Below are 28,000 nucleotides of genomic sequence, written 5' to 3' on the forward strand. Positions count from 1 at the left end.
CTTTGTGGAATTATCACTTGAAGAACTGTCTCACCCAACAGGACTTGCTGGTTGAAAGAGCTTAATAGGCAGGTAATTAATACAAATGAGAGGCTCTGTATGTGATGATCAAGAGCTAGCTGTGTCTGTAGCAACTTCATTGGAAGGCAGTAATGAGGTTTTGTTTCAATGTGTTTATTACATCTTAAAAACAAATAGCTTGCTCTTTCTGATTCCACCAAGTGAGAGCAATGGTACTTGTTATTTTCTTGACAGTCATTTTTCCATTTAGGAAAAATGCATCAGGACTTATTTTTGCTCCCATGATTTCTTTCCCTTTAAATCTTTTAAAGAAAGAGGACCCCATCTGCCTGAAAAGTGTATTTTTTGAAGGAGCATGTGTTATCCCAGTGTCAGGAACAGTAGCAGTTGGAATCATCCTGGATCCAAGTTACCTTTCACTTAGATATTAGTCAATGATTCAGCATTGAATGTCAAAAACATTCATATTTTGATTTCTTTACCCACACAGATCAAGAAGAGGGCTGCGAAATGGTGTATACTGCCTGCCTGCTGTGAAAGCAGTTTTTCTTTTTTTTTTTAATTGGCTTTCAGTTCCCAATGTCATTAATGTTATGGTTTCTGATGAAAGATCTTAAAGTATGGTGAAGTGGATCCAGTCTGATGCATAACTGATGGCTTGGCTCCTGTTTACTTCATCTCAGCATTGCATTTGAGAAGTATAGAGAGGTTGTTTCATTGAAAAACTAAAGACCATACTGCTTCAGAGAAAGGTGGATGAAAGTGCTGCCAACAGAGCTGGGAGAGGGGGAATGGGCTCAGAGGCAGCCCTTGCATACAGGGCGGAACTCTGCAGCTCTTAGGCTTAGCCTCTGAACCTGCCACATATGTTCTTCAAAAGAAAAAAAAAGCCAAGGTATGCTATTGCCATTCCTCTTCCCTTATACTCTATCAAAATTTTCCTTTGGAAAGTAACCAATAATTTTGAGGGTGTATAGTATAACTTCGATCCAATCTTGCTGCTGAAAGGGGTAAATGTGCTTTTTCTATCTCATCCTGTATTTCCCTCATCTCTCTTTGATCTGAGATAGGACTTACATAGCTATGAGGAAATTGTGACAATTTATTGCTCTAACAGACAGCAATGAGTGAGAATAAAGCAAAATTTTTGGTTGGATTAGTGAGCTGAGCCGACTGACTATGTAATCACCTAAACATCAAGCATAAAGCTGCCTTTTAAGCAGCAGCCTGTGTGAGGAAGCCAAGGCTATGGTGAAACCCAAGCTACCCCCTGAGTATAAGGACAGGTGAGCAGCCTCTGAAACCAGTGGGGAAACTCTTAGTTGCTTGCCTGATGCAGCTGTGAGTGACTTGGTATGGGACAGAGCAATTAAAAGAGGGCTTGACACCTTGACACACATTAGAGGCAGTTGTGTCAAACTAGAGCTCTGAAGCAGCAGACATCCTCTGGTGATGCTTCAGTATCTTTTCATGCAAGATTCCTTTACATAAAATGTCAACCTCAGTTTTAACCTAAGGGAAAACATGGGGTGTTTAATTGTGTAAACTGAGACATGCTTCCAGTTTTTCAAATGAAGGCATAATTATGGTCTGACTGATGCACAGAGCACTAATTTCCATCAGAAATGCTGCTCAGGTTTCTGTATGTTCATATGATGTTGGCAACATAAAATAACATCAGTTGTTTGGTTTTGTCTTCTGTAAGGGCTTGATTGCTTTAAATTTTGTGATAAAGTATATTCCTAACAGCTTGTATAATTTTTTTAAAACATGTCTTTGTGATATATAATTGGCTTTACTTATTATGAAATAATTTTTTTCTTTAAACCTTCTGGAAACAGTCCTGGGATATAACTGGTGTTTCCTAAGATCAACAAAAAGAAACTCTTCTATTTAAAAAAATATGCACATATTGTAAGATAAGATTCTCGTTCTGCTTGTGAACTTATTAACATTGAGCCTGACACATACTGGGTTATGTGACAGTCGGCTGTCAGATTTGGGTGAAAAATTGATTTTATTTTATTTTTTTTTTTTAAGACATAATTTTTCTTAAAATACTATAGTTAATCTGCTGAAAGATGGCTTACCTGTTTTGATGAAAACCATTCATTTACATATTGTAAAGAGGTAGATGAAAGGTGCAGATATACTTTCTGCGTGGCTGAGCCTGTAAGCATTCAGCTCTTCATTGCAAGCTTTTAGTATATTTTGCAAGAAAAAGGCTGCCGATACTCGGGGTCAGTTGCTTTTGTGTGGTTCTTCTGGTGTTTGCAGTTATAGACAGCTTCCTGGATGCACTTCAGAGAAAAATGTGTTATAGCAGAGAGGTGCACTGGCGGGTTTGTTTCAGGCTTCAATTTTTTTTAAGCTTCAAGACTTCTCTTTAGGCAAGATAGTGATAACAAAACCCACGATCTTCTCTACAAATGTCTACCAAAAGTGAGGAACAGTTATGTAGAGCGGGTTATAGGTTTCCTCTTTGACATAGCTTGAATCCTTCTGTTTCAGAAGGTAGCTTATGTATTTCCAGTTTTGAAATGCTAAATTAGAATTTAGAATTTTATAGCTGTAATTGCTGTTAAGTCACAAGATTAGAACAGGTACAAGTAAACTGAGTTTTCCAGCCTTGTGACTGCAGGGACAAATTGACTGAATTACAACTACATGTACTAGTGGAGCTTCAATAGGAGAAAGTATGCCCTGGGAAAATTGGTGGAGGACAGGAGAGAAAAATAAAGACTCCAGTACTTGAGCTTCTGTGGGATTTTTAAGAAGGGTAGGTGGATAAGCCTATCCAAGTGAGCTTCTGTAATATAGATGTAAACTGGCTATCTACAAGCAAACTACCAGAGCGTAATTGAGAGAAAGCAGGAAGATCTGGCTCAGTATTTAGGACCCATAGTTTGTGTATCAGGTCAGACAATTCAGTTTTTGTTGCCCTTTTTGGCAATCACAGTGTATCTTAGATGTTGCAGGTAACTGAACTAATAGCAGAGTTGCTGAGTTCATTGTCACAAGGATTACATGTTTGGTTGTTTGTTTGGTTTTTTTTAACGTATTGTGTAGTCTGTGGTTTTGGAGTCCTTTCTCTGTACCAACAAGATGAGAAACAGCAAACAGATGAGCACTGTAGGACTGTGCTTGAAGGGGGTTTTCTGGTGGCACACAAGGCATGGGGCTGACACACTTGTTTGGGTAGTTACAGGAAAGTGGGGATAAAAGTGGAACAATGGGTATGCTGGCTGTTTGGTTGTGCTTACCTCTGTTAGAGCAGTCTCCCAGGTTTGAAGGGATGGATGCCTTCCTGACACACTTCATACTCCAAGGTTAAACTTTGCTTTAAATTGGCTGAACCAAAAGCGAGTTGTCTGCCCTTTTCTGAGTATAAAATATATTAAGGCCCTGAACCACAATTGCTGCTCTTTGCACCTCGTTAAAGCTTTATCTTGCACTTTTAGTCTCATCACGTTAGTAAGTCGTTAAATAAAGCAAGACACAGAAGAAAAGATGGCGAGACTGAGGGTTGCAGAAAGATAAGCAAGTAGGAAACAGTCAAACTTCCATTTAAGTTCTTTAGCTAAAAGTTTTATGGGTCTGAAAATTTTGAATGAGCTTCCAGTTGATGTGGAGCAGATAGCTGAGTTAGTGCCAGAGGGTAGAGCAGTGCATTATTGCTGCTGAGGCCTGGAAGAACATTTATAGAAATGGCATCTTGGAACTACTGCAGGATAGCGGTTTGGGACACTTTCAGCCTTGCTGTAGGACCTCAGCCAAATACAAACTTAGCTGTGCTTCAGATGCAAACACTGGGAAACTGCATACAATATTACTGTCTTGTCTACATTGAGATATCTAAAACAAATTCAAATTTGAGGAAAGAGAAGTCTCAATAGACTATTTGAAACATCATCCTCTGTTTTTTGATAAAGCACTTCTGTTTTGGAATAAGACCGCAGTATAGCAACTTACCTATGCATAGCTGGAGGGAGTTTGTCTTAGGGTGGTATTTGCCATATATAGAGTTATTATATTATCAGTATTTCCTTGTAGAAGAATGTAAATGCACATATGTCAGTATTTAATCTCTGTTTTTAACTTGTTTTTTGATACGTAAGAGCAAAAATGCCCCAGAAATTCTTACCAGGAGGTTTATCAGGACTAAGCAGGACATACTCTATTAAATTTATGGCTGGAACTTTCTTTAAATGCTTTTCCTGAATGCTGTTTGCTGATTTTTACTGAGCCGCTACTGTGGTAAAAACATCAGGCTGCCTTGATATTCCGCATGTTTGTCTTGTGTTTTCTTTCTACTCTAAGTCTATGCCCAAAAGAAGAGCTAACCTTTGTATTGCGCCTGAGTGGAAAATCAGTACCCTTAAAAAGGCAATGGTTCAATTATGCTGCAGCGTAACTCAGGCTGCAGAGAAAACATGCCCACTGCCGTGATTTCCTAACAGATTTGTCAGTAGCCTCAGGCGTCTTGTAATCAGTGATATTTCTCTTGCTGCCAGAAGGGTGGATTTCTGGACAAATGGTCATGTTTCTAGTGAAACCCTGTCCCACAAGTCATGGCAATAGTACAACTGATGTCTTGCCAAACAAACAATGTGGAAGTGCAATTGACTGGGGTTTGTGTCTACCAGAGAGAAGGTACAGAGAGAAGGCTTTCCTGCACTGGCTTTTTTCCTGTTTGACTTTGAGGAAGTGTTAATACTTCAGTTTGTATGTTCTACACAAAGTGCAAAAGTATCCCTAGAATTAAAGTAATTCTTGAAGATCTGTACTCAGTGTTTATGGTGAAAAGATCATTTGGCTATCTTGTTTGATGTGGAAAAGTATAAAGGTTCCTGAGGATGCCTGCTGTCATCAAACAGTAAGCATTTTTCTAACAAGTCATTCAACTACATCTTTTCCTAAGAAGATTTAAGGACAGAAGATGTGTTAAGAAAATAAAGGGGGCAAAAAGACATAGGGTAAGTTTGTCAAAGAGACTTGGGAGAGAGAGGTTGCTGTTGTCATCATAGCCTGTATTGCTGAAGAAAACTCTGAAATACAACATAGAAATTAGTCCTATGTGTTAGAATTTCTGATGATGAGGCTTGTTTTACTTGCTATGTTCAAAAAGAAGTTCTGAAGAAATTAAAGCCTGAGAAAATGCTGAGGTGTGTCAGATATAAATCCTGTTCTTAAGGCTATTTTCTTGCTGTGTGGGAGTTCTGCAGTTTAAGTCATGCTGCAAGCAACTATGCTAGAAAGCTAGATGTTTATAGATAATTTTCCAACATAAAGAGTGTTCTGTTCAGCCTGTTGTGTGATTGTGATCAGGTGAGAGGGCTTGTGGAGCTTCCTAATGGAGGGATGGGAAGAAAGTAAGTTTGCAGATGATGATGCTGCAGGAAGAGCTAATAGAGAACTCAGTTCAGCAGAGTCTTCCCTGGAATGGGCAGGAAATGTGCCAAGACAGGGAGGGAACAGGGGTAGAAAGAGAATCTACTTAGAAGGTCATTACAGAGGCAGGTGAAGGTATAGTTGCTGTACTGAAGGGGTTTGAAGAGGGGAACCTAAGGAAAGTCTTTCAGAAGTAACATGAGTTCTTCGTGCACTGTAAGGCCGAGAAGACTGTAATCTAGTCTGTAGTACATGGGCCCTAGGACATCTGGAAAATTTGTTTTTACAGTAGCATTTTTAGTTTAGAAAGCCATATAATCTTTGCCAAATCTTTTGCCAGTGATGAGGGTCCCTGTTATTCTTATGCTTCCTTGGGGTTTTTTGGTGTTTGAAACTGTAGGCCAAAATTTTATCTCTATGGAACCCCTGCTATGGAATTAAATGCATTTGGTGATTATTTACTGCTCATAATTATGTTATGAGAACTCTCTCTTAGCTAGTGTTTAAGACACTCTGCATGGGATTCAGGTTGTAGTGTAAGGCACTGTGTATAGGCATGTGAGCTACAGACAACCATCTTGGTTCTGCTTATAGTCAGTGGAGATCTGAGACAATGGAGCTTATTCTGAATACATTTTATAATTGGAGACAAGGTAGCCTGGAAGCTGAATCCCACTCTTAATGCATCATAGAAAACATTTTATGTTCTAATTTAATCAAACATCTTGTAATACCAAGTCAAGTGCCTTCTTGGGGTAGGCATGGTTATTGAAGAAAAGAGGGAACAGTAAAAACATGTAAACTAGTAGTGTTATAACAGGGGGAGGACAAGGCTTGTCAGAAGGAAGAAGGAACAGTTCTCTACATAAGCCTGAAATTAAGGGGAATGTGCTGAGACAGAAATTAGGCTTAGGAAAGTGGAGTTGAGGGATACACATAGGAGGAAGGACACATAACAGCTTTGGAGTTGGAAGGTGAAGGTACCTTTGGGCATGGGGGAGGTAAGTACTAGAATAGCTCTTAACAGATGTCTTGCAAGTAATTACATTTTGGGTAGAAGCATGGGAGAGCAGAGCAAGAGAAGACAGGAAATTGCTCATTATAGGTCTAGAGCTATTTTAGTTTTTCTGGAATAGTAATAAGGAAGCTCTGAAACAGGAATGAACTGCAGCAGATCATCTGTCATCACACAGTGTGGTTGTGATGAGGGTGGTTTTGTGGTAGAAACATGAAAGTGACAGCCGGAAGATAGATGGATTTTATTTCTACCACTGCTTTATGGTGACTTAGCTCTCAACACTGTGCTGTTGCCGTCTCCCATGGATAAAAGACAGCTGGTAGGATATTATTTGCTTATTTTGTAAGGGTGTGATAACATAGGCTAAGTTTCATGGATCGCTGTTTCTAGTTGTTACCTGCCATTTTCAAGCACTGGTAGAGAGGATATCAAGTTGCTCAGAACTCCCAAATTTTTTTTTGTCTTAAAGCCAAACCTTGATGGATCCTCACAGCCTCACTGGTTTAACTGGTTTCTTGACTGACCAGAGATGGCTGTTTTAAACAAATTTGGTTCTGGCTGAACAGGAACTGGCTTTAAAACTGCTAATTCAACTGAGGCAGCTTGAGAATGTGGCTTTGGAAATGCAGGATTGCTGTCTGAAGGAGGACAGTCTGAGAAGGATGGCAGTGTCTCATGGATATACACTTTACTGAAGTCATGGCATTTGGGTACACAATGCTACTAAGACAAATTGAACACAGCCTTTTCTCTTCCCACCTCCATGGCTGTAAAAAAAGTCTCCTTCCTTCACTTGGTGACCTGCAGGGTTTGCAGTGCTTGTTTGGACAGTGTTCTTACACAGCAAACTTGCGGACTCAAGTGAAGCCCTAAACATGTTATTAGCATTTTATAATGCGCCACTGCTCTATCCCAGTCTTGCAAAACAGGCTTTAGTCTCCTACTTATGAATGCATGGTGGTCTGTTGGCTTCTAAATGATCTGTGAAAATAAGCATGTGAATGCTGCCCATCCCACTTGAAACTTATTATTTACAGGTTTGATTCTCCAGAAGATGCTGAAGGAAGCCTAGAAGTTTAAAAGAGGTTGAAGAAAACCATTTAATTGAAAAGGGGAGAGAAAGTTTTGGTTCAGTGTTCTGGTCAAGTATCAGGGACTCTGAGGGGTCTTCCTTATTTCACACAATTTGCCCTCTTCTGAAAAGAGTAGGGCCTGGTCTTGGTCGAGGGAGGCCATGAGGGATTCTTGTGTTGTGTTTAACTCAAAAGCAGCTGCTATCCTGAAATGTCTCTGATTGCCCCAAGTGAGTACCTAAAATTACAAGTGTAGGGTCAGAGAAAGAGCATTAAGAATCAACCTGGTCACAACACTGTTTATGTTCATTAGAGAATTGTTTCCTTTGGGGCATTGCTTGCAGATGTAGTTTCTTTATACAGCTAGACATTTTTCATTATCTTTCCAGTATAAAGGGTAGAATGCAACTACTTCTCAGCTGTGCAATATTCCTCTGTAATAATCACTGCATATGTGCCCTTCAGACAAACTGCAGTGCTGTTACTGTTTTGAAATACGGTTTGTATGCTAATCTGTCTAGGAGTGAAGGGAAGGAGAGAAGTGCAGTCCCTTTCAATCTGTAATCCTGCTTGCAAATAAGAGGGTTAAATCTCACCAAGTCTTCAGCTCCATCTGTTGCTTTCTCTCTGTCTCCATCAGTCTCACAGCATGCATGCAGCAGTGAAATCCTAATCGCTAATTGTTTGTCCTCAAATGCGGGGCTGGGGTATTGTCCAGATTATTTATAGACAATAACAGCAAAGGCTTCTCAGTGCAAGTTTCATTTTTTTTCATTTTGCTGATAACTTTTTAGTCTGTTCTGAATTTTACTTCTTACAACTGTATGCCTTGCAAGGAGTGCTGAATGGACATTCTTAATGTAGCAGTTTGATGTCAAGCATCTGCCACTTGAGCTGAGAATGTCAGGTTCAAGAAGTGCTTAGGTAATATTTTTTTGCTTGTTTTTACAGTGAGATATGAAGTGGGATGGTTTGACCTTTCTATTTTTCTTCATCATAGATGGCAGGAGATAGTCTCTCAATTTTCAGCTTTATGCCAGAAAAATGTCAGTTATAGGCAGTGAGTCAGTTGTATCTAAAAAAAAAATTCTCAGGCTGTATGGGTAACTAGAATGAAATCTGGAAATAATTTTCTGGGAAAGAAATGGTACAGCTGCTTCTGTGAAGCTTAATACATAGAAATGAAGACAGGAGTATTCAGTGTTTTAATTAGTTGATTGCAGCACTAACAGACAGATCAGGAGGAGCAAACCAGATATAAAAATGTTAATGAAAGTAAATGTTATATTACCTTCAGTTAAGTGTTAAGTTGTACACACAGAAATGACAGCCTGTCTCTTGATTATTTTTTAGCTATCGTTTGAACATATAGCCTTTGAAGAAAACAAGTTTTAAAAGCTCTTTTCCTTGTGTTCAGTGAGCACTCTTAATTTTTTGTCTAGATGATTGAAATCTATTCTAGTGATTCTCATAAATTGAAAAATGGGAAAAAATCATAGGATGCATTGGTTCAGCTTCTTATGAAGGTAAGGAGAAGCTGAAGTAGGCTTCATATTCCTGTCTTAAGCCATGGTGGAGGTGGACTTGGTGCATGACCATGATGCAGCCATGACAGTGGATGTGTTCCTCAGGTGAGGGGAACAGCTATTCCCTGTCCTTGCAGGAGTTACTGTGTGGAGTATTCCCTGCAGATGCCTGTCCTGACTGGCAGACTTGATTGGAAAAATACACTCAACCTGCTTCCCACTGTCTCAGCATTTTGCTCTGGGAGCCAAGCTGAGCGGCCCTCAGCCAGCAGCAACATCTGGTCCTTTGATCTATTCAAAAGGCGATCTTCTTAGTGCAGGGCCTGTGGGTGCCTTAGGCTTTGTCATGTGGTTAGGTTGTTAATGGCTATGGTTATAATTGCAGGGAATTAATGCAGTTTCTCCATTTGGGAGCAATTGTTTTGTCAGGAGAAAATGCATCATGCCACTCATAAGTCTCCTCTTTGAGAGACCAAAGAGGAAGGATACTTTTGTAAACAATAATTTTTGTAGTGTTGCACATCCTGCTTAAGTTGTGCTTGGTAGGAACACTGTTTTTGTGTTGGAGGCAGAGGAGTGAAATCCATGTTTGCTGTGCTAGTCATTGTTAAACGGTCCTGGTATTTAATTTCCTGTTGAAGGGACCTTTATTTAAAGTTATTTACAGGACTACCTGTAGTTCCAGCCTCTGAACTAGTTGGACTGGTTTCAAAGCAAAAAGGCTGTTTGTCTGGAGCTGGTGAATTATTGCTCATGTGACATGTGCAAGCTTAAATAAATGAAGTGAAAAACTAGACCCTGGAGGAGAAGAGCTTGCCTGGTTCTAAGACATGCCTTAACCCCTGGAGGGCAGCATGTGTGTTACCTGGTCACTTGGACAAGAGATGGAAAACCTTGACAGAAAGACATGATGAAACTGCAGTCACAAAGTCTTAAGCATGAGACAAAAGACAGCATTCATCCCTTTCAAAGGATTAACCTAAAGATGTTGGGAGATAAAGCCATCTCTTCCCTAGATGGTCATCAGTTCTGGACAGACCAGATTGTACCATAACCATGCATACAGCAAGAGCTTCAATAATTTACGTCCCAAGATCATAAAAATACTTGTATACAAAATAAAATATTTTCTTTGTACTTTATACTCAATGTGTTGTCCAAGCTCTTAAAAATTATCTATTGTGGTGTCACCTTGGTATGTTTCCAGAGAATTGGCAATTACGTCCTTTCTATTGCTTGAGAGCAAACATTCTTCATGAAGGATGGGATTTGTTCTTCTGTGCAGGTTGAACTGCACAAGTGCAGGAAATGTGAAATGTTCAATCAGGAGACCCTGTTACGGTGTATCTAGTCACAGTGGTATTATATGGTTAAAGGTATATGTACAGAGCACTACAAGAAGCAACCAAAAAATGAATCCTTCACTGTTAGAATTCATTGAAATAATGGTGGGCTGGGTCCTCAGCTCATAGTGGTTCAAACTAATTTTCTTTACTTTGAAGTTGTGCTATTATAAACCCAGTGAAGTCTAGGCCTGGGGCATTTGTATGTCTTGGTTCCACAGTTCAGAAAGGAATTTGGTGGTGACAAAACTTGGACAGAGGTAGCTTGGGCAAACTCAGATGCACCGTTGGTCTCCTGGCCAGAGGTATGAAGGTTTGGGTGCTTGGACTGATGAGCAGAAGCAAATGCGGTTCTGTTCTAAGTGACCACTTTGCTGTTATTGCTATGTCTTGTAAGAAGCCAATGGTTTATTTTACCAAAAATGTAGCAGTGATCCTATTTCTGCAGTGAGCAACTGATGTTGCAGGGGTGCATAGGGAAATGCACATTGTGTCTCTATGCAGTTTGATTCTACATGATTTGGGGATTTTTCTTGAACTGCTTCAAGAATGGTTAAACGTATGTTACATTGTCAAAATGTGTAAAGGGAGTAAGCCTGCAATCCTTATGATTTTCTTTTTTTTTTTTTAATTGTGTCTGGAACACTTGTTGCACATATGGACGTGGTGGTTAAATACCATTTGTGTACTACACTGACAGCAACAAAATTTTCTTCTGGAATATTAAACATTACAAAGGTGTGCACTATTTCTGCTTGCTATGTAATTGTAATTGTTGAGAGGCAGTCTGTAGCTTTCAATTCATTGCTTAGGCTGAGAGCAATGCAAGGGGCTAGGGGTAAAAATAAAATAAACCAAACCAACACAAGACCAACAAGAAGATCATGTTGACTGAGCTAGCTACTAACTAGCACTTTGTGCCTTCCCTTCTCCTAGCTCTTTCTAATTGTGTTCCTGCTTTGAGAAAGGGGTATTTGAAAGATATCTGTAAAAAACAATGCACAAACTTGATAAAGCTGTGGTTCGCTCACAGCAAGTAAAATGGGGAGGATTGGTGGGAGCAGAAGAGTTTTCCTTTTGGTTCCCTGCTCTTTTGTTTTGTTTTGTTTGTTTTCAACAATCTGGTTTCAATGCATCACATTTTATTTAATTCATGTTGTGACCATGAACTGATGCTGCAGCGGCAATCACAAATACTGGATCTTCTACATCTATTTGCACACTGAATCGTAGCTGGTTGAATGTGCAGTATTAGAATTGGTGCTTGAGAAAATCAACTTGTAAATTAAGTTTGTGTGAGTATCGGAGCGTAAATTCTTGCTCAGTTTGAAAAACTGGAAGTGTATTTTGTTTTCTACTTGGAAGTTCAAAGCACTGGGTGCTGGGAGTTCAGATCCAGAGTCACTCAAGCTGCTTCCCTTGTCTTCAGGCTCTTCTATGGTATGTTTTTACCTGGATCTTTTGTCCTTGCTTGGAAACTTGTGGGCTTACAACTTAGAAATCTGTCCTTGTGCTCTGACAACTCTCTGGGAGTTGAAGGGAGCTAAGAAGGTCAGATGCAAAGCATTTTCTTACAGTAGGGGGAGTAAATTGCTAATTAATGCAAAACTTGCCTTTTGTGAGGTCAGTAGTCTACTGTTACTCAAAAAATAGTTATGTTTGGCAGCATCCATTTATTTTAATTAATGCTGTTTGGTTACCCAAGGAGATAAGGGAAGGTATATGTGAAAAGGGAATTGTGAGATTGTAAGACTCAGAAATGAGTTCAGGTCCTAAACTTGGACAGTCATATATATGGTGAGAACATGGGTCCAGTGTTACTTATGGTCTCTTAGGTGAGTCAGTGGTGCATGCATCCTTAAAATATTCGTAGTGTTGCACTATGGAAAGTATTTAGTATATAATTTTCCTGACTGAACCAAATAGGAAAGACAGAAGAAAAAAAAACAAACACACACACACACACATGCCCCCCAACCTCTGCATAATTATTTTTTGTTCTGTCTGCTGTTTCATTGTGTATATGGCCAAAATGGCTGGTATAGATGTTAGACACTTCTTTCCAGAGCTCTTGGTGATATAAGATGCGTCAGTGAACAAGCAACAGGTGATCCTACAACTGTTAATGCAATATCACTATTACTGGCTTTCAAGTTCTTCTTAGTATTTTTTATTTGGTTATATCTGTGTGTATTTTTTTATTTGATAATATAGGTGTGTATTAACCTTGATTGACATCAGGTATGTTTTCCAAACACACAGTGGAGATCTAGTCCTGTTTAGACAAGATGACATTATTCTATAGAGGCTGGTTTTAGTTGCTTTGAACTTGGCAAACTTGAAGGCTGAAATTTTCCTTGCTAAATGTCCAGATTATTTTAGTATTAGTATTTTCAAACTTTGCAAGTTTAACTTTGTGTCTTGGTCTTATTCATTGTAGTTTATAAGTATCATTTCTCTGAAGTGGTAGATCATGGCCTGTGTCAGGTGGTTTGCCATAATCTATGCATTTAAATGACAGTAGGCTGTAGTTTAATGGTTACAGGTGTTTCCTTTGAGAAGTAGTGGCAAAATAAACAGTGATATATAAAAATAAGATAGATCAAATTGTTCGCTAATTTGGATGATCTGAATGGCTCGCTGTTGTTACTCTTTGGCAGCAGTTTAAAAATTGGTGCGTTAATTAACACAATGTTATTTGCCTGATTTTCAAGAACCTACAGATTCTTTCTAAATGCACAGGGATGGACTCCTTGTGTGGCCACTTGGAGCTTTCCACTTTGTAACTGCTGTTCAAAGAGGATCTCATTGAAGAGGTGATTGAAATTACCTCTTTGCAGAAATTACTTCTATATAAAGTATGTGCTACCTATTAAATCAACTCACTGTGAAAACATTAGAGAGGCATTTTCTCCCTGAATAAGAGTGTCCATTATATAAACCTTATTTATTACCTGAAATGTAGAAGGGTTTTCTTTTTTTTTTTTATTTTTAGAAAAAAAAATATTAAATCTTTGCCTCAAATGATGAAACAGGCTCTGCTTGATTACTTATTAGTTTACAGTAGGGTGTTGCACAGTATCCCCACGAGTCATCTGTTGAAAAACTGCTGCCAGACTAAAGGGAAATTTGGCATGGTTTCTGTGTTCCTGACAAACATGGCTCTCCCCAAACTTGTGTATTCTTCCTGCCAAAGTAATTATCTCTCGGAGACAGTGAACTAGATTTGGATGTTGCTTATTTTTACTTCTTACATGTCCTGAACTGTGAGTGGCCTCTTCATTGAATCACAGGTGTGTGGTTTGCTTCCAAGATGAGTACAAAGCATATAACTGATTTCACTGTGTGGTGGCTGTTGTCTCACATAAAAGTACTTGTTTTCAAGTGCTCAGTGAAAATACAGGCACCTGATAGAAAGGTCTGAATCTGAAGAACCTGATGCAAGTGCTGCTGTTTGCAGAGCATTGGAAGCACCTGTGGAGTGAGTTGCTGTTCTGTGTAAGGGGAAGGTATATAGCAGCCTGCATGAGAAGGGCTGGGAGAGGCAAGTAGGGGTGTGCAGATATCTTGCTTCCTCTGATTAATCTCTTTGTGTTTCTCTCCGTTGACCCAAATGATGCTTTTGAACCACAGATGAGCAGGAATGGGGTAGGTACCTTTTTTTCTTTTCTTTTTTTTTTTTTTGCAAGCAACTTGTATTGCTCTGTCTTCTGTTCCTGGTTGTCCTGTGTTTGTTTTTTTCCCAGCTGTAATTTATGTCTCTGATTTCCTCCACCCCACCTTACCTGAAGTGGCAGAGTGCAGTGTCACTGATTGGATCAGCTAGGCAGCATTTCGGGTAGAAGAACTTCTGTACCTAAATACTTCATTAAGGTTGAGCATCAAGATCTGTTCCCAGGTTCAGGCAGGATCCATGTATTAAGTGGCTTATTTTAGCCCCTATGTGGAGAACAATTTACATTTTCTTGTTCCAGATACCTCATGTTTGTCCACTTTTGTAAACAGGTATAGAAACACAGAGTTGGAGTCTGAGTAGAGATGATGAGGCAAATAAAGGTGGGTCTGGTCAGCCTCCTTGATAAAAGGGAGACTGTGCTCAGAGCTACAGCCTCTCTCTGACCTTCAAGTGTACAGTCTTTTTACAGTTCAGCATAGAATTTGGTTTCTGAAACAACACCTATGAATGTTAGAAAGTGAATTGTGTCTTCAGTCTTCTGAGCTTTCTGTTACAGTGCTGCACCCTAGTTTTATTGCTGAAGAGGGCTCTGGCTCATGGGACTGGCTGTTTCCCCACATGTGTGCATCCCTGGATTCATATGTGTTTCAGTGCTTGATGTTGATTCTTACCAACATTCTCTAGGACAACTTTTCGATGCCAGTAGTAGACAATGGAAAAGCCTAAGTATTTTTGCTATCAACTGATATTCCTTTGAAAGACCACTTACGGCAGGAGTCTTCTTTGCCCCATTCTTGTCTAAAACCCTGCTTTTATTACTGTTCATCAGAGCACTGAAAATAGGGCAGGAGTTGCTATCTTGAGTAATGTTTCTCACTGAAGAGTCAACTCAAGCAACTTTTTTATTCTCTTTTTTACAAAATAACTTAAAGCTGTGAGGTTTTATACACAATAGCAGCTTCCTGAATCATGTTGACAAAATACAACTATTGAGTACATACAGTTCTGAAAACTTCAGTTTCTCATGTGATTATTGCTTGAAAAATGCTGAAATAATAATATTGCCTGGAAATCCTGCAGGTTCAAAAGTGAAAAGAGTAGGACATGGATCCTCTACTTGTAAACATATTCAAAATCTGTTCAGTTCTAAAGATAACACAAACCGTGTGGAGGAAGTAACTTGTTAGAATGAGTGAGCTCAGGTTTGGAAATACTCTTTTAATTGTCAGATCCTTTTCAGTATGCACTATAAATCCACTTAGATCTCTCTGGTGTAAACAGACAGGGTAAGAGGCTGGTGACATGCTTTGTCGGAAGAGTATGGTTACTGAAGCTCATGGGCTAATGCTTCTCTAAAAAAAAAAAAATAGAAAGCATTTATAGTTGGCTTGACGTAGATGTCTAGTTGTGTGCGAGTTGCTGATGCTGACGCTAAGGTGTTGATTTCCTACTTTTTTTCTTGAAGGAAGTGGAGCTGGTCTTTCAATGTCAGAATATCATGTAAACAAAGGGAAGGATGTGAAATGGCACAAGACATGGGAAAACCTTGGACAAGTAATACATTTTGCTATTTTCTGGGCAAGCCTATATCTGCTTGTTGGCTCCAATTCAGAAGGAAAGGATCTGGAAACTGGGAGCTCTGTAATATGATCTAATGCTCAAGAGTAAAAGCTTGAGGCTCTGATTTTTGTCTCTCTTGTGGTTAAAATGGTTTAGGAGGCTTTGACCCCGATTCAGCAAAGCACTTTATGCAGAGCACTATATGCTACCTTTTTGTTGTTAGTCTCAGTGGAACTATTCATGTGAATTAGACTAAGCCAGACTTTACTGACCTTTGTGGACCCCAGAGGTCTTGTGGTAGGTGGGGAGCATGAAATCATCAGTCCTAAAAAGGTCGTTGATGCAATAGTGGTATTGAAGTGGAAAATTGAAGTATAAGCACTACTGAAAGCCTGGAGAGAGGAGATGGTTTGATCTTTCTTGTGTGTCACCCTAGGCTAACTTTAGAAACTTCTCACATGTGTATGTCTTGACTTCTTAATGCTCTCTATGGAGGGAACACAGCACAGACTCCTCCAAAGTGGTGAAAAGTCAATGCTCTATTATTGAACCTGTTTATAAGCAAATCAAGTTATACTGTGTGAATGAAGATCAAATTCTCAGCTGGAGATACTGTGCGGGTTGCTATTACACATCTCTGGAAACAGTGTTGCAAACTTTACAACCAGGACACAAGAGGTTCCACTTAAATTTGAGAAAAAACTTCTCAGTAAGGGTGACAGAGCACTGGAACAGGCTGCCCAGGGAGGTTGTGGAGTCTCCTTCTCTGGAGACATTCAAACCCACCTGGACGTGTTCCTGTGCGACCTCACTTAGGTGTTCATGCTCCAGCAGGGGGATTGGACTAGATGATCTTTTGAGGTCTCTTCCAATCCCAAACATACTGTGATACTTTGACTTGCCGAATATTAGACAATTGAAAGCACTTAGGACCTAACAGCGTTTGGTTGTATTGGGTGGTCATGTGTTTGCAGACAGCACTATTTTAGTCCTGAGGAACAAAATGTGCTTCTCCCAATTGTCCTGGACAGTTGAGGCTGGTGGGGTTTTCAGGTGCCTCACTGAGCTCAAGGTGAATAAGGTACTGCCTTATGTGTCAAAGGGCAGCAAAAACAGCTCCCATTGTCCCCTTGAGGAAACGGGTAACTGAATTCAACAATTTGGTATTTGCTTGTCATCTTCTACATGTGTTTTTTTTCTGATGGAATATCCGGGGAAATCATAAGAAGACCTATTTAAAATGGCAAAAGACAAAACTTCTTTTTTAAAAATAATTTGTGGTACTGATGGTGTCAGAGCAACAAATGAAGGGCATCTTACCAGTTCATTAAATGAGTGCTTTTGCCAAGAGAAACAGTATATAGTTCTTAAAAGCAATTACTTGCCAGCTTTCAGCTTGATAACAGAGGTATCTTCATTGAGCTTTCTAGCCTGTCAAATGGGAACTTCCAACTACTGTTTCTTGCCAGCTCACTTACTGGGGAGCTCTGAGACAACATTTTTCTGTTTCAAGTTCCCTGTGGCCAGCGTCTGTCCCCATGGATATCAGCATGTCTGAGGGCAGAAATCCTGCATTTCTTCAGGCCTTTCACTTAAAATCCTGTGCCTTGGATTCACAGAATCACAGAATGTTAGGAATTGGAAGGGACCTCAAAAGACCATCTAGTCCAATCCCCCTGCCGGAGCAGGAACACCTAGATGAGGTTGCACAGCAATGTGTCCAGGTGGGTTTTGAATGTCTCCAGAGTAGGAGACTCTACAACCCCCCTGGGCAGCCTGTTCCAGTGCTCTGTTACCCTCACTGAGAAGAAGTTTCTTCTCAGATTTAAGTGGAACCTCTTGTGTTCCAGTTTGTTCCCATTACCCTGTGTCTTGCCATTGGTTGTCACTGAGAAGAGCCTGGCTCCATCTTCCTGACACTCACCCTTTACATATTTATAAACATTAATGATGTCACCCCTCAGTCTCCTCTTCTCCAAGCTAAAGAGACCCAGCTCCCTCAGCCTTTCCTCGTAAGGGAGGTGCTCCACTCCCTTAATCATCTTTGTTGCCCTGCGCTGGACTCTCTCCAGCAGTTCCCTGTCCTTCTTGAACTGAGGGGTCCAGAACTGGACACAATATTCCAGATTCAAGAATACAGTAAAAATTACTTCATTGATTTATATTGAAAAGTAAATACAAGTTATACTGTGTGAATGAAGATCAAATTCTCAGCTGGAGATACATGTGTGGGTAAATACATTATATGAAAGTGATTTCATAAAAAGGGAATAACCATTTTGGAGGGGAAGGTAGCATAAGATACTACAGCATTTACTTGTTCTGTTGGCATTCTGCTGATGTCTGGCTTGGACTGGCGGCTTTACAGCAGCCTGATTCATTGCCAAAGGATATTATACTGCTGTAAAAGTGAGATACAGCAGTGGTGAGTTAAGACTTCTGTGTTTCTTTAATAGCCATGGAAAGGATATTTTATTGCATTTGAGTTGACAAATGGCCTGGTTTGAAGCAATCTAGGCTTGCATCCCTGCTTTCTTTCTGAGATCCTAATTTATGACTTGCTTTGACATACAGTCATCGTAGATGTAATCTGATTTCTATAAATAAATTGTAAATTGAAGGTCCTGACTTTGCAGAGTACTGTTGTCTCTGCTTGGAGACCCCATGGCATGAAGCATCTGCCCACTTGAACTGCTTTTTGGGGTCTTGGCTGTGTGGCATGGCTCTAAAGTTAGGTTTGAAAAATACATCTGTGATTGCAGCATGTCATCAGACCTGTGCTTGTCTCACAGTAACATTGAGGCCTAGAGCATAGTAACAATTAACAGGCCTGTCTGGATCCTCCTTATGTCCTGGGGTTGCTGATATGTTCCTAAGCCTGAACTAGTTAATATATTCCCCTATGCAAGGAAGGGAGTGAGACAGGAAGATGTTGGTTCATGCTTTTTGAGTGCCAGATGTGCAGTGTCAAGCGTGTGACTAATCCTGATATGGGAACAGGAAAGAAATAGGTAGTACTCAACTTCCAAGCTCAGATTGAACTTGCTGTTCTGAGTACTGGACTGCAAGTCTGCTTTTTGACTGAGAAACCATGTCAAGGTGACCTGGAAACTGAAGAGAGAAATAAGGAATGCCGGGATAACTGTATCTCATTTCTTATCTTGATGGGAATGCACTGTGCCTTCTGAGTGCCAAAGGCAAGGTAAGTCAGACCAAACAGGTTTTTAAAAGGTGGAGGCATGGCACATCAGAAGAGTGTAAAAAGTGAAAACAGCTTTCTCTTTGCCTCCACAGATTAATGCTATTCCTTGTATCTAAATACAGTGCCATATGCAGCACTTAGCTCTGTTTTTATAAGTCAGCATAACTGCTGTGTGCTTTATAAATGGGTTGAAAAGGTGTGCCATTTGACAGGATATTCATATATCCCAAGTGAAGGACCAATGTTATCCCTGGTTTTGTGTTTCTTTGTTGGTTGGTTTTTGGTTTTTTGGGGGGGGGGTGTTTGGTGTGTGGTTTGCTTGGTTTTGGTTTGGGTTTGGGTTTTTTTGTGTGTTTAGTTTTGTTTGTGTTTTTTGTTTGTTTGTTGTAGATTTTTTGTTTTGGTTTGGTTTTTTATATGATAGCTTTCCTGGCTTGTGTACTGCCTTCTGCTTATGGAAGGCCTGAAAGGAACCTGCCCTGAAGGTATAGCTGGGCTTACAGCTTTCTGGAAGCTAGGAAGACCATATTGACTGATGTAGTAGTTTATGTAGTAAGTACATATTTTAGGTACTGGATGCTAATGGAAATAGTTAACACAGCAAAAACAACAAAATCTTTAGTGTAAAATATTAATAAGAGAAAGTAAACTTGACTCAGGCATATCCTCCCAGTGATATTTGTAATATATCATGTCTTAAGCCTTGGAGCTAGCTGTGAGTTCAGACTATTTAGCATGGAGGAGAAGACTAGCTGTAATGAGACAGCAGTGTAGGTGATGTTAATATTTTCAGGTTTGGGAAGTACATGGAAAGGAACCTGTAGATATAGAAAACCCAGCAGAAATTCTTAGCTCTTTTTTATTGAGGTGACTGTTCTGAGTGCCTGTCAACCTTGTGTGGCAATGTTTGGAGAGAGGCGCTCCACAGGCATGAGGTGGAAAAGGACAGAAACCGCTCAGCCTAGCATTAATAATTCTCTAATAAAAGTGTTCAGGTCTACTTTCCTTCTCCCTTTGGACAGTGAAAGTTTACACTTCCAGTCCTACTTCTCCTCCAGTAGAATTTCATCAAAAAGGAATCCATTGAGTGTTGTTGAACACATGAAATCCTTGTCTAACTTGGTAAAACTCTGTATGTGCGCTCTAAGGTCCCAAATGCCTTACTGGGAAGGCTTTCAAATAGATTTGCCTCAATTGTCTTCTAAGTATCTGCATACTAACAATCCTGGAGACCAAGTAAAGATCTGCACAGAGCCCTGGTGTGATCAATACAAGCTGCTTATTGTTTTTCCTATTGGCCAACTGAAGGGGCTTATTCTGAGAGTCCTGAGTACCTGCCATAGGACAGTTTTCTGCCCTTACATTCAAGACAAAATTACCTTATTTCAGCTTATCGGAAAACGTATGTAGGGCTAAAAATATCACTGCCAAACTAGTAAAGGCAGCAGTGCTTCTTGTGCGTTGTAATCACATCAAAACCAACAATATTCTTTAAACAACAGAATACCAAAACCCAAACTGCAAACAATGAAGAGAGGCTAAAGAAGTGAATTCTGAAGCATGACCAAGGGTCCAGGCAGAAGAACTGTAACACATGGTAACAGGAGATCATTGTTGTCCTTTTTCATTATCTTTTGGGGCATACGAAATTATTAAGACAACTGGAGAGAGAGTTTAATTTGTTGGGGAGAGGAAAACAACTGGCAAATTATGTAGATGGATGGGAAACCATGTAGAATGGTCTCCACAAGGAGCTGGAACAGTTAAGAGATTTGCTGTTGGACACCGAATTAAGATGAAGATGAAATTGAGCAAGCAGAGAAAGATATATCCATGGGGCAGGGGAAAAAAAAACTGTAATGGTGAAAACAAAGTGTGAAATTTCTCAAGGGAAGTAGTGGAAGCCACAGTGTTTTGAGTCATTTAAATCCACATTGCCCAGAACTCCAAAGCATACTGTAAATAACAACCCTGTACATCACAGGAGTGGATGTTTGGTCATTTTTCTGGCAGGTACTTTACTAGGAAGCACTGACTTTTAAGTTTTCTGGAATGGAAAGACAGCTTAGTTGGATCTTGGCTGGGGAGAAGGGAGGTTCCAATATTAGCAGCTGAAGATCAGCTGTGTTAAAATTCAGCTCCAGTAATAAAAGAATCAGAATATATATATATTAACAAATTTGAAAAGTTATATAGGAATATTTTTCCCCCTTCAGGAGGAACTGCATTATCAGATTCTGAGGATTTTACATGCTTCCTTCATGCCAACAGGAATTTTGCAGCTAGTGTCTTTGAGGATTATTCAGATGGTTAAATAACTGACCTGCATCTACACTTTGAAAGCTCAGTTACATCCTCTTGAAATAAATTTTGTGAACTGAGTTTGTTTTCTTCTTAAATCTGCAGTGTAACTGTGCATGGATCGGAATTAACAGTGAACCTCCAAACCTTACCTTTTTGGGAAAATTTAAGAAAAATGTTGCTTAACTTATGCAATCTTAGTTAAATAAAGGTTAAATTGTACTTTAAAATGTTATTATACTACATTTTGAGTTAATGAAAGGATTTGATTAAACCTGTTAAGGTTTCACTAATGTCCAGGCAAGGAGGATTCAAGATTGTCTTCTCATGTTAAATAGAAAAATGTTCAAAATTTGTTTCTTAGATAATATCAAACTTATCTGTCACTCTCAGAATTCATAAACTGATGTGACAGTAATGGGTGTAAGGGATTCCTTGTATTAGTACAATGAATATTAAAAAGCATAACTTGAGGCAGGATTTCAAGGCTGCAAAGCTTCCTTGGGGGCAAATTATCTTCTAAGTGCTTGGTCCTGCAAGATATTAAAACTAGAATGACTGTTGGTCTAATGCAGGGATACTTTGGAGAGACCTCAGGTTCGCTGGGCTCAGTACAAACCAAATCACATCCATTTACAGTGAAGCTTACCATCAGATTGAAGTAGTATCAATAATTACGTAGCAGCCTGTAGAAAGAACATCCTGGATCCCTCTGCCTTCAGACTTGCAAATGTGAGTGATTTTGCCACTTGACAGGTATGAAGTTGAGAGGGAAGAGGGAGAATCTTTATCTCCTGATGAAAATGAAAGCTTGTCTCATAAGCAGAAGGTGAGGCCTGAAATATGACTGTGTCACTGGAAATTAGGGGCAGTTTGCCTCTGAAGAGGAGCTTTTCCATTCCACATGTAACTCCTGGATTAGCTGTATCTCCTTGGACTCCTCAGGTGTTCTGGGTGGCAGAGGCAAAAGTCTGAGAGGGGTCATCAGTGTTTTGCTTTCTTTTTCAAACACAACACAAGGAATGTGATGTTTGTGTAAATGTGACCCCCTGGAAAAGCTTTTGTGATGTGCTTGCAAGGATTGTAACAGAAAAGCATCTGCTTTTTGTAGGCTGTTACTCATCTGTAGTATGCAGATGGTGGTGTGATACATTAAATGGACTTCTAAAGCAGTCTGTCCATAGGACAAGTATTTAAAAGATTTAAAAATACATTATTAAAAGCTTTTTTACAGTATAAAAAATTTGTTAAAAGATTTTGAAATTCTGAGTGTGTGCAATGATCTTTTTTCACACACAAAGTTTGTATGGAGTTCTTGGTTTGAAAAAAGGATGAGGATGCACCCCTGAAGTACTGTTACCTGTGCTGGTGTGCATTATATTATCAGCTTGATTGCATATAGAATTTGTCACCTTGCATAACAGAAAGAAATCCATTCTAAAGGACAGGAGAATTGTAAGCCTTGAAGGTAAAGACCCTTAAAAACTAAGACCTTAATCTTGCGAACTGAACAATAAATACATGTTGTAATAAATATTGAAATGGTACTTGGTTTTGAATTGGCTGAAGTGATATAAAAGACTGCTGTCAAAAGCTGAGGCTGGGTTTTATCTTGTTTTTCAAACTTGGGAGCCAGTTCTCTAGCAATTTCTGTATACCTTAGTCAGTGTAGCAAAAGCACAGATGCCTTGACAGGTCTAGACTTGTGAATTCATATCCAGCACAGTAATTTGCTCATTAAAAACTCATCACCTGACTCCTCACCATGCCCTTACAGTTTATATATGCATCCTGTTTGGATCACGTTTAGAGGAAGCATTGACATCTGGCAGAAATCTAGCGCTGTACAGCAAGGTACATATTTTCAGTTCAGAGTAACTTTTATCAGAGATGACCAAAGCTACCACAAAGGAAATGTACATGTGGGTTTCTAGAGAAAGAAGAAGAAAAGGCTAAATTGTCCTTTTTATGGACTCTGTCAGCAGACAGGCAAGAAAAGGTATCTAAAAATGTAGCATGAAAAAGCAATCATAGCAGAAATCATGGGTGATACTGGAGCATGTGGGACACCTAAATTAACTACCATGGGTGTGTATGGAATAGAAATACTTTTTTTTTTTTTTTTTTTTTTTCCCCTGCATGCAGCAGGTAGTCCTGCCTTTGTGGCTAATGAGCAGGATGTACACTTGGGTTAGGAAGGCACAAAGTGAGTATAACGCTACCTGAAGTTTTTAGATACACTTTCCATGTTTCTTTTGTAAGTGTCTAGTTGTGGTCAGTGCTAGGCTGCTCTCTTCAGAGTGCTTATTATCCAGTAGATATCTTGTTTGGGTTGAGGCTGTGAGTGTTATGTGTGATATTTTAGTTTCTTTTGGCTTTGTGTGGTGTTGACAAAGGAGGCTGCAAATTTCAGCTCAGTGTTTGTTTTGTGCTGACCATCAGGTACAGGAGGGACCATTGCAGCCTGAAACTGGAGGACCCCAGGGGGATATAGAGCCTGTAATGAAGGTGTACCCATCACACTGCTCCAAGTAGCAGAGCTGCTGTTTCCCTGATAGCACTGTGCAGAACTGGAAACACGGAAGGAAGGAAATGTGAATGTCTGCAAACAAAAAATGCTGCTTGTTCTGGCTGAGCTGTTGGAAAACCATAGTTAGGGCTCCTACAGAACTTACATCTTCATACAGGATAAAACAGTTGTTTATTTTATGAAGTTTTTCAATAAGTACTTGAGAGAGCGTGTAGTATGAAAGGCCCAATCAAGGTAATCTGATAGTGAAAAAGATTTGATGTCTTTGCTATCTTCTTAAACATGGTTTGTTTCCTAGGTGGACTATGTAACACATGTGATGCCATTGTCTTCAGGTTAAAATGGATGCTAATTGCTAATGAGACGTCCTAGCTGCACAGCTTTCAGTGGGAGCCATTAGCTAATTAGGGCTAGAGTGTGCATCCTCCCCGTGGAGGTACCAGAGCTGAAGAGAATACACTCAGACCTGCACTAGGTAGTCAGTCCCTTCCCTGTGGCAGAGAGGATCCAATGTGACTGACTTGAGCTTGTTATCCTTAGAATAATATTTCTGGTGGTTTCTAAAAGCCATTGTAGCATGCTTTGGTGTGATTGCTTTCTTCATTCCTTGAGACCAATGGCTGCTCTTAACAACTGCAGTGCTACAGCAACACATGAGTGTTACCACTGAGACACATTCACAAGTAAACACCTTCTGAGCCAGTGTGAGTCCTTGGCCCACTGACTTTTGACACAAAATAGAGAAGGTTCCAATATAATTGCTTAGTGGTAGATAACTGCATCTCTGCTGAAAGCCCCAGCTTTAAATGGCTGTCAGAGAATGCACTTAAATTTCAGAGGTGTTGTGAGATTTTGTAAGCTGTCTCTGCTGCTTTAAAGTAATTTTTCTTTATGCTTGTCTCTTGGGCTTTAACAGGCCTTAACAGCTACCACAGCTCATCCTAGGATGTAGTAAGATCCCAGGATCTAGTATATGAGAAATAAGGATAACCTTGTCAAAGTAAGGTATTGTTGTCAAGTTGTGGATAGGGGAGGTTTATTCTTTGGAACAGTATTCAGGCAAATACCTTCTTGTGAACATTATTTTTGAAAATACCACCACAGCAGACTTTCATAAAGATCCTACTTGGGCTGAGTTTTTCCCTAGTTTTAGACATTAAGGTATCCTCCAAAGCTAAACTTCTGTATTTCTAGCCAACAAGGACTGCAAAAAGCTGCTACAGTCTCGAGGGAGTTTCTGCCACTTTCTGTGTAGTTTTGGGGTCTGTGTATACTGCACTCATAGAATAAATCTGAAGAACTCAAATGGTCTCCTTTTCTTGCTGGTTTATGCTGGGGGCTTGCTAACTACTATTTTTAAATTATGTATTTTAGAGAATGATTATTGGGTGAGTAGTAAGGAAAAAATAAAACTGTAGGATTCTGACTGCTCACCTTGAGAAAATAATGGGAGGGTCCATCTCTGAAAACACTGACACTTATTTGTTTCTAGATCATACTAATGAAGTTTTGAGTGTTACCTATGGGAATTACCTGAGATCCCTGGCTTAGTTTTGACAAGGTCAGTGCCATACACAGAAGTCAGGATTTAAGCTTTCCTTAAATGTAAGATAAGCAAAGAAAAGTACTAAAGATATTTGAAAGTAAACCACTAAAAAAATTTTAAAATTATTTTTCCTTGATTAATCTTGCGTATTCCTGGGTGAAAGTATGTTGCTTACTGAAATATATAACTCATGCTTTTTCCTCATGAATAACAACGTTTAATACAGCTCATTAAAAACATGTTCATTAAAGCATAAGCAAAACAGCGCTGGGTGCACAAAACAGCACTGGGTGCATGGCAGTTTGTGCTCTGCCAACATGCCCGCCTTAGGTTTCCAATGAACTCTTTATTGCCTTGGCTAGTCCTTCTTGCACTCAGACTCCGTGGTTGGTTGTCACTAGGGTTCTTCTCTCTTTCTCATTGGTGTTTGAAGAGTTCCTTCTTCCTTAGTGTCCCCCCTCACAACAGTTTGCCTAATGACCAACTGTAACAATCTTTCTAAAGATTGCCTGCTGTGCCTGTTTGGTCAACAAGAGTCGTTTTTGCAGCTTAGCAGTATTTCCCACTTAACCATCTTTTTAGCAAGAATCATTATCATATTTTTCACACCTACTTTTTTTTTTTTTTTTAAAACAGAGAAGACAGTTCTAAGTAGTTATTGGTTTCATGCTTATAAGCAGTGCCTTTTGCATGTCTCATCTGTCTTTCCACATCACAGATTTCCTGCCTATCTTGTGTTCTGCTGTTGCACTAGGAAGGAAATCTGAATTCTCAGTATTTTTCCTTTGACATGAGCTGTCAAGATTAGGACTACAAATCAAAACAAAAAAGCTGCTCTTCATCTGCTAATGTATTGATTAACAGAAAGAGTCAACAGCAAGGGGGCAGGATTTGCAAGTTACACACAATTAAATGTTAGCGAAAACTGGAAGAGAGTTTGAAGTGCATCAGCAGTACCTCACAGAACTGCAAAGATTTGAAGAGTTGTAGCAGATGAGATTAAATTGGCTAGTGCATGTTGGAAGTAAGAATTATAGCACTGATGTGGTCAACTTGATTGTGAGCAGTTAGGAAGAAGAGCAATGTGTTAAATTTGGCAGTTCCATGCAAAGAGATGTTCACTGCATAGTAGGAGTTAGAGAATTACATATTTACAGTTAATGAGATGGTCCCTAATTCCAATGCATTAGGTATTACAGAAATGAGTAAAGGAGTTGTGCATTTAATGTTTCTGGTGACAGAGAGATCCTGCTAGGGATTCAGGTGTGCTTTATCAGGTCAGGTAGGTTATTCCTGCAACACATGTGATAAGTACAGGGTCATCTGATTGGGGGCATCACCAGTCTGACACAGCTGGCAAACTCTGCTTCTTCATCTGAAATAGTGCAGTGTGCTCCCTTCAGTGGTTATGACAGCATCCCAAATTGTTGCAATAACAAGTTTGGTTTTTGAATAAAGGCATGAAGACAGTTTATGTAATTTCTGTGGTGGAGGACATTGGTATCCTTCTGTTGGCAAAACCGTTGACAAGTTACGTAGGCAATACAAACACTGCCCAACTTCGTGTCTTGCTTCACTGATTGGCTATTTCTAGCAAACTCTTCAGTAGCAAATCAGTTCTCACGCTACTGCTGCTTTGGATTCGTAATAACAACTCTTCTAAAATTTCTGCATCTTGTCTTGGAAGTTTTCTGTGTGGAGTGAAATTCTTATTGAACTTGTCAAGAGGAGGTGGCCTTGGAATGTAGGTCAGAGCTTCAAATAACTGAGTTTTTAATGTGTTTTGTAGCATGAGCTACTGTGTTGTAAACAGTGAAATTGCTTCTTGCTCCCAAAGATAAACTAACCATCCTCTTCCACATGTGTGGCTCGGCAGCATGTGTTTAATGGCACAAAATCCTAGTTTTTATACCCAGCCTATTAAGGAAGGGGGATAAGGGACAGGAGAGAGGATTGATGGAGTTCTGAGGGGTTGTTTGTGTTAAAAGTCTAGCAGACTGGAGCAGGGGAGACAGGGAAAGAGGCAGCTGGCTTAGGACAGAGAGGGAAGATGTATAAGAATGACATATAAGGAATGTGAAATGTAAAGGACTTAGAAATGTGGCAAATACTTGATGTGAGTTTATATTCTTATCTAGAGAGTACTGTGGTGATTTTCTTCATGGAGAGAGACAAAGAAAGGTGAATGCTTGGGGCATTCCCACCTGCAGTGGCTGGGGGAAGTAGAACCTGTCCTAGCTCCCTGTCAGGTCAGGTTCTTTACCATGGACCTCCTTGTCTCCACCACCACCTTCCTCAGCCCTGCTCTCACAGTAGCCCAGCTCCAGGTGCTCTCTCTGTTCCCTCTCAGCACACTTGATTTCACTAGCCTTGTGCACACCTGTCTGATCTGGCCTGCTCTGTGTCACCAGTGTATGTCTCCATCCAGCCCCTTCTCTTGTGGCATTCTCCTGCTGCTTTGATCCTAATGTACATCTCCCAGTCAATATGTGGCTGTTGGGCTCCAGCCTTGACTTGAGCATGAATCTGCTCTTCCCACTCTTCCTCCAGCTCTTTTTAATTGTTTTAGTGTATTCTTTCCTTTCTAAGCATATTTTCACTTTATTGATTCTGCCTCCCCTAGTTTTTGAAGGTAGCTTCTGAAAAATCAGTCTGTATCTAGGCCGTGTCAGAGCTGGTGACCAGTAAAATGCAAGATGATGCACATTAATGATGCTAATCTAGCTGAGATATGAGATACATTACAGAAAAAAAAATAATTCCTTCAACTTTCAGGTTGCTGTTAGTAAGCAACATGTTTTCAGTTAAGCTTC

General features: G+C 39.8%; 1 protein-coding gene across 2 annotated transcripts in view; it reads left to right on the top strand.

Annotated features, from left to right (window-relative positions):
* Positions 1 to 28,000, top strand: part of RASGEF1B (RasGEF domain family member 1B) — a 138,085-nt gene that overhangs the window by 21,175 nt on the left and 88,910 nt on the right. Inside the window, exon 1 of one of the 2 annotated variants that reach the window (XM_065061711.1) lies at positions 18,647 to 18,810. The exons of the other annotated variant lie outside the window; for it this stretch is intronic. The gene's annotated coding sequence lies outside the window, so the exon portion shown is untranslated. Of the gene's footprint in view, positions 1 to 18,646; positions 18,811 to 28,000 lie in introns of those variants that run through there. 2 annotated transcript variants of the gene reach the window in all.

This window comes from Columba livia, chromosome 4, assembly GCF_036013475.1.
Source record: "Columba livia isolate bColLiv1 breed racing homer chromosome 4, bColLiv1.pat.W.v2, whole genome shotgun sequence".
Classification (NCBI taxonomy): Eukaryota; Metazoa; Chordata; class Aves; order Columbiformes; family Columbidae; genus Columba; species Columba livia.